We start from the raw sequence: 7,500 nt of genomic DNA on the forward strand, positions 1-7,500 counted from the left end.
GCGGTGCCGGCCAACGCTCAGAGGTCGACCCGCAGGCCGAAGGAACCGTCCACCCGAACACCCCGGCGCGAGGCCGGGGCCGGCAGGGGCCCTCCGATGGCGGGTCATGATTGCCAATCGGTCAGTGGTTGTGTGTGTTGCGGTGGGGCCGGGAGGACCGCTCCTCCTGCGTCGGACCCGGGTCATGGGAAGTGCCGTGTGGCGGTGGTGGGGCCGGGAGGACCGCTCCTCCTGCGTCGGACCCGAGTCATGGGAAGTGCCGTGTGGCGGGGCCGGGAGGACCGCTCCTCCTGCGTCGGACCCGAGTCATAGGAAGTGCCGTGTGGCGGGGCCGGGAGGACCGCTCCTCCTGCGTCGGACCCGAGTCATAGGAAGTGCCGTGTGGTGGGGCCGGGAGGACCGCTCCTCCTGCGTCGGACCCGAGTCATAGGAAGTGCCGTGTTGCGCTGGTGGGGCCGTGCCCGCCAACAGCCTTCAGTGGTCGGATACCACGTTTGCAAGCTCCCCGCTGGAATGGGGACTTAGAAGAAATGAGGGGAAAATTCCCCCGGAGCTCCGTGCCTGAGGGCGGGCTGTGAGCCGCGCCGCGTCCGCCAACAGCCTTCCATGGTCGGACACCATTGTTCGCAAGTTGCCCGCTGGAATGGGCACATAGAAGAAATTTCGAGGATAACATCCACCAGAGCGCCAGGGCGGCCGTTATTGCAGTATGCGTCCGCCTGGCAGCTCTCTTCCGCGGGAACCATTGGGCAATTTCTTTCACGGAGGTGGACATAGAAGAATTTTTGTTTCTAAAAACGTGGTTCCTAAAAATGTGCCCCAGGTGTTTTGGAAAACCCGGGTAAACCTGGGAAGTAGGCAAATGACCCTCTGACTAGGGGGAAAAACGTTTGCCTACTGCAGCGCCCCTAATGCAATTCGGCGGAACTGCAACGCCCCTGGTCGCCTAAACGCTACCCCTGGTCGCCTAAACCTCACCCCTGGTCGCCTAAACCTCACCCCTGGTCGCCTAAAAGTCACCCCTGGTCGCCTAAATTGTCAACCCCTGGTCACCTAAATTGTCAACCCCTGGTCGCCTAAAGGGGACTTAGAAGAAATGAGGGGGCAAATTCCCCCGGAGCTCCGTGCCTGAGGGCGGGCTGTGAGCCGCGCCGCGTCCGCCAACAGCCTTCAGTGGTCGGATACAATGTTTGAAAGGTCCCCGCTGGAAAGGGGACTTAGAAGAAATGAGGCAAATTTCCCCGGAGCTCCGTGCCTGAGGGCGGGCTGTGAGCCGCGCCGCGTCCGCCAACAGCCTTCAGTGGTCGGATACAATGTTTGAAAGGTCCCCGCTGGAAAGGGGACTTAGAAGAAATGAGGCAAATTTCCCCGGAGCTCCGTGCCTGAGTGCGGGCTGTGAGCCGCGCCGCGCCCGCCAACAGCCTTCAGTGGTCGGATACAATGTTTGAAAGTTCCCCGCTGGAAAGGGGACTTAGAAGAAATGAGGCAAATTTCCCCGGAGCTCCGTGCCTGAGGGCGGGCTGTGAGCCGCGCCGCGTCCGCCAACAGCCTTCAGTGGTCGGATACAATGTTTGAAAGGTCCCCGCTGGAAAGGGGACTTAGAAGAAATGAGGCAAATTTCCCCGGAGCTCCGTGCCTGAGGGCGGGCTGTGAGCCGCGCCGCGCCCGCCAACAGCCTTCAGTGGTCGGATACAATGTTTCAAAGTTCCCCGCTGGAAAGGGGACTTAGAAGAAATGAGGCAAATTCACCCGGAGCTCCGTGCCCGAGGGCCGGCTATGAGCCGCGCCGTGCCCGCCAACAGCCTTCCACGGTCGGATACAATGTTTCAAAGTTCCCCGCTGGAAAGGGGACTTAGAAGGAATTTGTCAAATTCACCCGGAGCTCCGTGCCTGAGGGCCGGCTATGAGCCGCGCCGTGCCCGCCAACAGCCTTCCTTTGGTCGGATACAATGTTTCAAAGTTCCCCGCTGGAAAGGGGACTTAGAAGAAATGAGGCAAATTTCACCGGAGCTCCGTGCCTGAGGGCGGGCTGTGAGCCGCGCCGCGCCCGCCAACAGCCTTCCTTTGGTCGGATACAATGTTTGAAAGTTCCCCGCTGGAAAGGGGACTTAGAAGAAATGAGGCAAATTTCCCCGGAGCTCCGTGCCTGATGGCGGGCTGTGAGCCGCGCCGCGCCCGCCAACAGCCTTCAGTGGTCGGATACAATGTTTGAAAGTTCCCCGCTGGAAAGGGGACTTAGAAGAATTGAGTAAAATTCACCCGGAGCTCCGTGCCCGAGGGCCGGCTATGAGCCGCGCCGCGCCCGCCAACAGCCTTCCTTTGGTCGGATACAATGTTTCAAAGTTCCCCGCTGGAAAGGGGACTTAGAAGAAATTTGTGAAAATTCACCCGGAGCTCCGTGCCTGAGGGCCGGCTATGAGCCGCGCCGTGCCCGCCAACAGCCTTCCACGGTCGGATACAATGTTTCAAAGTTCCCCGCTGGAAAGGGGACTTAGAAGAAATTTGTGAAAATTCACCCGGAGCTCCGTGCCCGAGGGCCGGCTATGAGCCCCGCCGTGCCCGCCAACAGCCTTCCACGGTCGGATACAATGTTTCAAAGTTCCCCGCTGGAAAGGGGACTTAGAAGAAATTTGTGAAAATTCACCCGGAGCTCCGTGCCTGAGGGCCGGCTATGAGCCGCGCCGTGCCCGCCAACAGCCTTCCTTTGGTCGGATACAATGTTTCAAAGTTCCCCGCTGGAAAGGGGACTTAGAAGAAATTTGTAAAATTCACCCGGAGCTCCGTGCCCGAGGGCCGGCTATGAGCCCCGCCGTGCCCGCCAACAGCCTTCCACGGTCGGATACAATGTTTCAAAGTTCCCCGCTGGAAAGGGGACTTAGAAGAAATTTGTAAAATTCACCCGGAGCTCCGTGCCTGAGGGCCGGCTATGAGCCGCGCCGTGCCCGCCAACAGCCTTCCACGGTCGGATACAATGTTTCAAAGTTCCCCGCTGGAAAGGGGACTTAGAAGAAATTTGTGAAAATTCACCCGGAGCTCCGTGCCCGAGGGCCGGCTATGAGCCGCGCCGTGCCCGCCAACAGCCTTCCACGGTCGGATACAATGTTTCAAAGTTCCCCGCTGGAAAGGGGACTTAGAAGAAATTTGTGAAAATTCACCCGGAGCTCCGTGCCTGAGGGCCGGCTATGAGCCGCGCCGTGCCCGCCAACAGCCTTCCACGGTCGGATACAATGTTTCAAAGTTCCCCGCTGGAAAGGGGACTTAGAAGAAATTTGTGAAAATTCACCCGGAGCTCCGTGCCCGAGGGCCGGCTATGAGCCGCGCCGTGCCCGCCAACAGCCTTCCACGGTCGGATACAATGTTTCAAAGTTCCCCGCTGGAAAGGGGACTTAGAAGAAATTTGTGAAAATTCACCCGGAGCTCCGTGCCTGAGGGCCGGCTATGAGCCGCGCCGTGCCCGCCAACAGCCTTCCACGGTCGGATACAATGTTTCAAAGTTCCCCGCTGGAAAGGGGACTTAGAAGAATTGAGTAAAATTCACCCGGAGCTCCGTGCCCGAGGGCCGGCTATGAGCCGCGCCGTGCCCGCCAACAGCCTTCCACGGTCGGATACAATGTTTCAAAGTTCCCCGCTGGAAAGGGGACTTAGAAGAAATTTGTGAAAATTCACCCGGAGCTCCGTGCCCGAGGGCCGGCTATGAGCCGCGCCGTGCCCGCCAACAGCCTTCCACGGTCGGATACAATGTTTCAAAGTTCCCCGCTGGAAAGGGGACTTAGAAGAAATTTGTGAAAATTCACCCGGAGCTCCGTGCCTGAGGGCCGGCTATGAGCCGCGCCGTGCCCGCCAACAGCCTTCCACGGTCGGATACAATGTTTCAAAGTTCCCCGCTGGAAAGGGGACTTAGAAGAAATTAGGCAACTTTCCCCGGAGCTCCATGCCTGAGTGCGGGCTGTTTGCCGCGCCGTGCCCGCCAACAGCCTTCAGTGGTCGGATACAATGTTTCAAAGTTCCCCGCTGGAAAGGGGACTTAGAAGAAATTATGAATATTTTTGTTTCTAAAAACGTGATCCCTGAAAATGTGCCCCAGGTGTTTTGGAAAACCCGGGTAAACCTGGGAAGTAGGCAAATGACCCTCTGACTAGGGGGGAAGAACGTTTGCCTACTGCAGCGCCCCTAATGCAATTCGGCGGAACTGCAACGCCCCTGGTCGCCTAAACGCTACCCCTGGTCGCCTAAAAGCTACCCCTGGTCGCCTAAAAGCTACCCCTGGTCGCCTAAACGCTACCCCTGGTCGCCTAAACGCTACCCCTGGTCGCCTAAACGCTACCCCTGGTCACCTAAACGCTACCCCTGGTCGCCTAAACGCTTCCCCTGGTCACCTAAACGCTACCCCTGGTCGCCTAAACGCTACCCCTGGTCGCCTAACTGACCCCTCGTGTGTGGGGATCAACGTTTGCCTACTAGGGCGTCCTCCGGCGGCCTCTCGGCAGTACTGCAGGCCCATTTTAGCCGAGCCCATTGAAATGAATGGGGGAATTTTATACGTTTTTGCCTTTTTTTTCCCCCCCTCGTTCTTTTTGTATTTATTCATTTATTTCAACTTTTACCGACTCAACCGCCCTCCGGCGTGCCCTCGGCGGTCCCGCAAGCCCAATTCGGCCGAGCCCATTGAAATGAATGGGGGAATTTTATACGTTTTTGCCTTTTTTTCCCCCCCTCGTTCTTTTTGTATTTATTCATTTATTTCAACTTTTACCGACTCAACCGCCCTCCGGCGTGCCCTCGGCGGTCCCGCAAGCCCAATTCGGCCGAGCCCATTGAAATGAATGGGGGAATTTTATACGTTTTTGCCTTTTTTTTTCCCCCCTCGTCCTTTTTGTATTTATTTACTTATTTCAACCTTTACCGACTTAGGGGCCGCTTTGCACCGCCTGTGCCCGGGGAAGGTGCTCCTATTCGGGCCAAGTGTGACACACGCCCGCCCTCCTCCTCCGGAGCTTCCATGAGGGTAGACTTAGGGGCCGCTTGGCACCGCCTGTGCCCGGGGAAGGTGCTCATATTCGGCTTCACTGTCAGGCAGCATGCACTCCTCCTCCGGAGCTTCCATTTGGGCAAACTTAGGGGCCGCTTGGCACCGCCCGTGCCCGGGGAAGGTGCTCCTATTCGGGCCAAGTGTGACACACGCCCGCACTCCTCCTCCGGAGCTTCCATTTGGGCAAACTTAGGGGCCGCTTGGCACCGCCTGTGCCCGGGGAAGGTGCTCATATTCGGCTTCACTGTCACACAGCATGCACTCCTCCTCCGGAGCTTCCATAAGGGCAAACTTAGGGGCCGCTTGGCACCGCCTGTGCCCGGGGAAGGTGCTCATATTCGGCTTCACTGTCACACAGCGTGCACTCCTCCTCCGGAGCTTCCATTTGGGCAAACTTAGGGGCCGCTTGGCACCGTCTGTGCCCGGGGAAGGTGCTCATATTCGGGCCAAGTGTGACACACGCCCGCACTCCTCCTCCGGAGCTTCCATGAGGGTAGACTTAGGGGCCGCTTGGCACCGCCTGTGCCCGGGGAAGGTGCTCATAGTCGGCTTCACTGTCAGGCAGCATGCACTCCTCCTCCGGAGCTTCCATTTGGGCAAACTTAGGGGCCGCTTGGCACCGTCTGTGCCCGGGGAAGGTGCTCATATTCGGGCCAAGTGTGACACACGCCCGCACTCCTCCTCCGGAGCTTCCATTTGGGCAAACTTAGGGGCCGCTTGGCACCGCCTGTGCCCGGGGAAGGTGCTCATATTCGGGCCAAGTGTGACACACGCCCGCACTCCTCCTCCGGAGCTTCCATTTGGGCAAACTTAGGGGCCGCTTGGCACCGCCTGTGCCCGGGGAAGGTGCTCATATTCGGGCCAAGTGTGACACACGCCCGCACTCCTCCTCCGGAGCTTCCATAAGGGCAAACTTAGGGGCCGCTTGGCACCGTCTGTGCCCGGGGAAGGTGCTCCTCTCCGGGCTAAGTGTGACACACGCCCGCACTCCTCCCCCGGAGCTTCCATTAGGGCAAACTTAGGGGCCGCTTGGCACCGCCTGTGCCCGGGGAAGGTGCTCATATTCGGCTTCACTGTCAGGCAGCATGCACTCATCCTCCGGAGCTTCCATAAGGGCAAACTTAGGGGCCGCTTGGCACCGCCTGTGCCCGGGGAAGGTGCTCCTATTCGGGCCAAGTGTGACACACGCCCGCACTCCTCCTCCGGAGCTTCCATGAGGGTAGACTTAGGGGCCGCTTGGCACCGCCTGTGCCCGGGGAAGGTGCTCATATTCGGCTTCACTGTCAGGCAGCATGCACTCCTCCTCCGGAGCTTCCATAAGGGCAAACTTAGGGGCCGCTTGGCACCGTCTGTGCCCGGGGAAGGTGCTCCTATTCGGCTTCACTGTCATGCAGCATGCACTCCTCCTCCGGAGCTTCCATTTGGGCAAACTTAGGGGCCGCTTGGCACCGTCTGTGCCCGGGGAAGGTGCTCCTATTCGGCTTCACTGTCACACAGCATGCACTCCTCCTCCGGAGCTTCCATAAGGGCAAACTTAGGGGCCGCTTGGCACCGTATGTGCCCGGGGAAGGTGCTCCTATTCGGCTTCACTGTCATGCAGCATGCACTCCTCCACCGGAGCTTCCATTTGGGCAAACTTAGGGGCCGCTTGGCACCGCCTGTGCCCGGGGAAGGTGCTCCTATTCGGGCCAAGTGTGACACACGCCCGCACTCCTCCTCCGGAGCTTCCATTTGGGCAAACTTAGGGGACGCTTGGCACCGCCCGTGCCCGGGGAAGGTGCTCATATTCGGGCTAAGTGTGACAGACGCCGGCCTATTACCCCCGGAGCGATGGAGCTGGGGGCGCTCGCTCCCCGCCCGTGCCCGGGGAAGGTGCTCCTCTCCGGCCTAAGTGTGGCAGACGCCGGCCTATTACCCCCAGAGCGATGGAGCTGGGGGGCGCTCGCTCCCCGCCCGTGCCCGGGGAAGGTGCTCCTCTCCGGGCTAAGTGTGGCAGACGCCGGCCTATTACCCCCGGGGCGATGGAGCTGGGGGGCGCTCGCTCCCTGCCTGTGCCCGGGGAAGGTGCTCATCTCCGGGCTAAGTGTGGCAGACGCCGGCCTATTACCCCCGGAGCGATGGAGCTGGGGGGCGCTCGCTCCCTGCCTGTGCCCGGGGAAGGTGCTCATCTCCGGGCTAAGTGTGGCAGACGCCGGCCTATTACCCCCGGAGCGATGGAGCTGGGGGGCGCTCGCTCCCTGCCTGTGCCCGGGGAAGGTGCTCATTTCCGGGCTAAGTGTGGCAGACGCCGGCCTATTACCCCCGGAGCGATGGAGCTGGGGGGCGCTCGCTCCCTGCCTGTGCCCGGGGAAGGTGCTCCTCTCCAGCCCCAGGTCGCCTAACCCCCTTACCCCTGGTCACCTAAACCCCTTACCCCTGGTCGCCTAAACGTCTCACCCCTGGTCGCCTAAACCCCTTACCCCTGGTCACCT

The sequence above is a fragment of the Idiotropiscis lumnitzeri genome, unplaced genomic scaffold (genome assembly GCF_059441095.1).
Source record: "Idiotropiscis lumnitzeri isolate Australia: NSW breed Sydney's pygmy pipehorse unplaced genomic scaffold, RoL_Ilum_1.0 HiC_scaffold_295, whole genome shotgun sequence".
Classification (NCBI taxonomy): Eukaryota; Metazoa; Chordata; class Actinopteri; order Syngnathiformes; family Syngnathidae; genus Idiotropiscis; species Idiotropiscis lumnitzeri.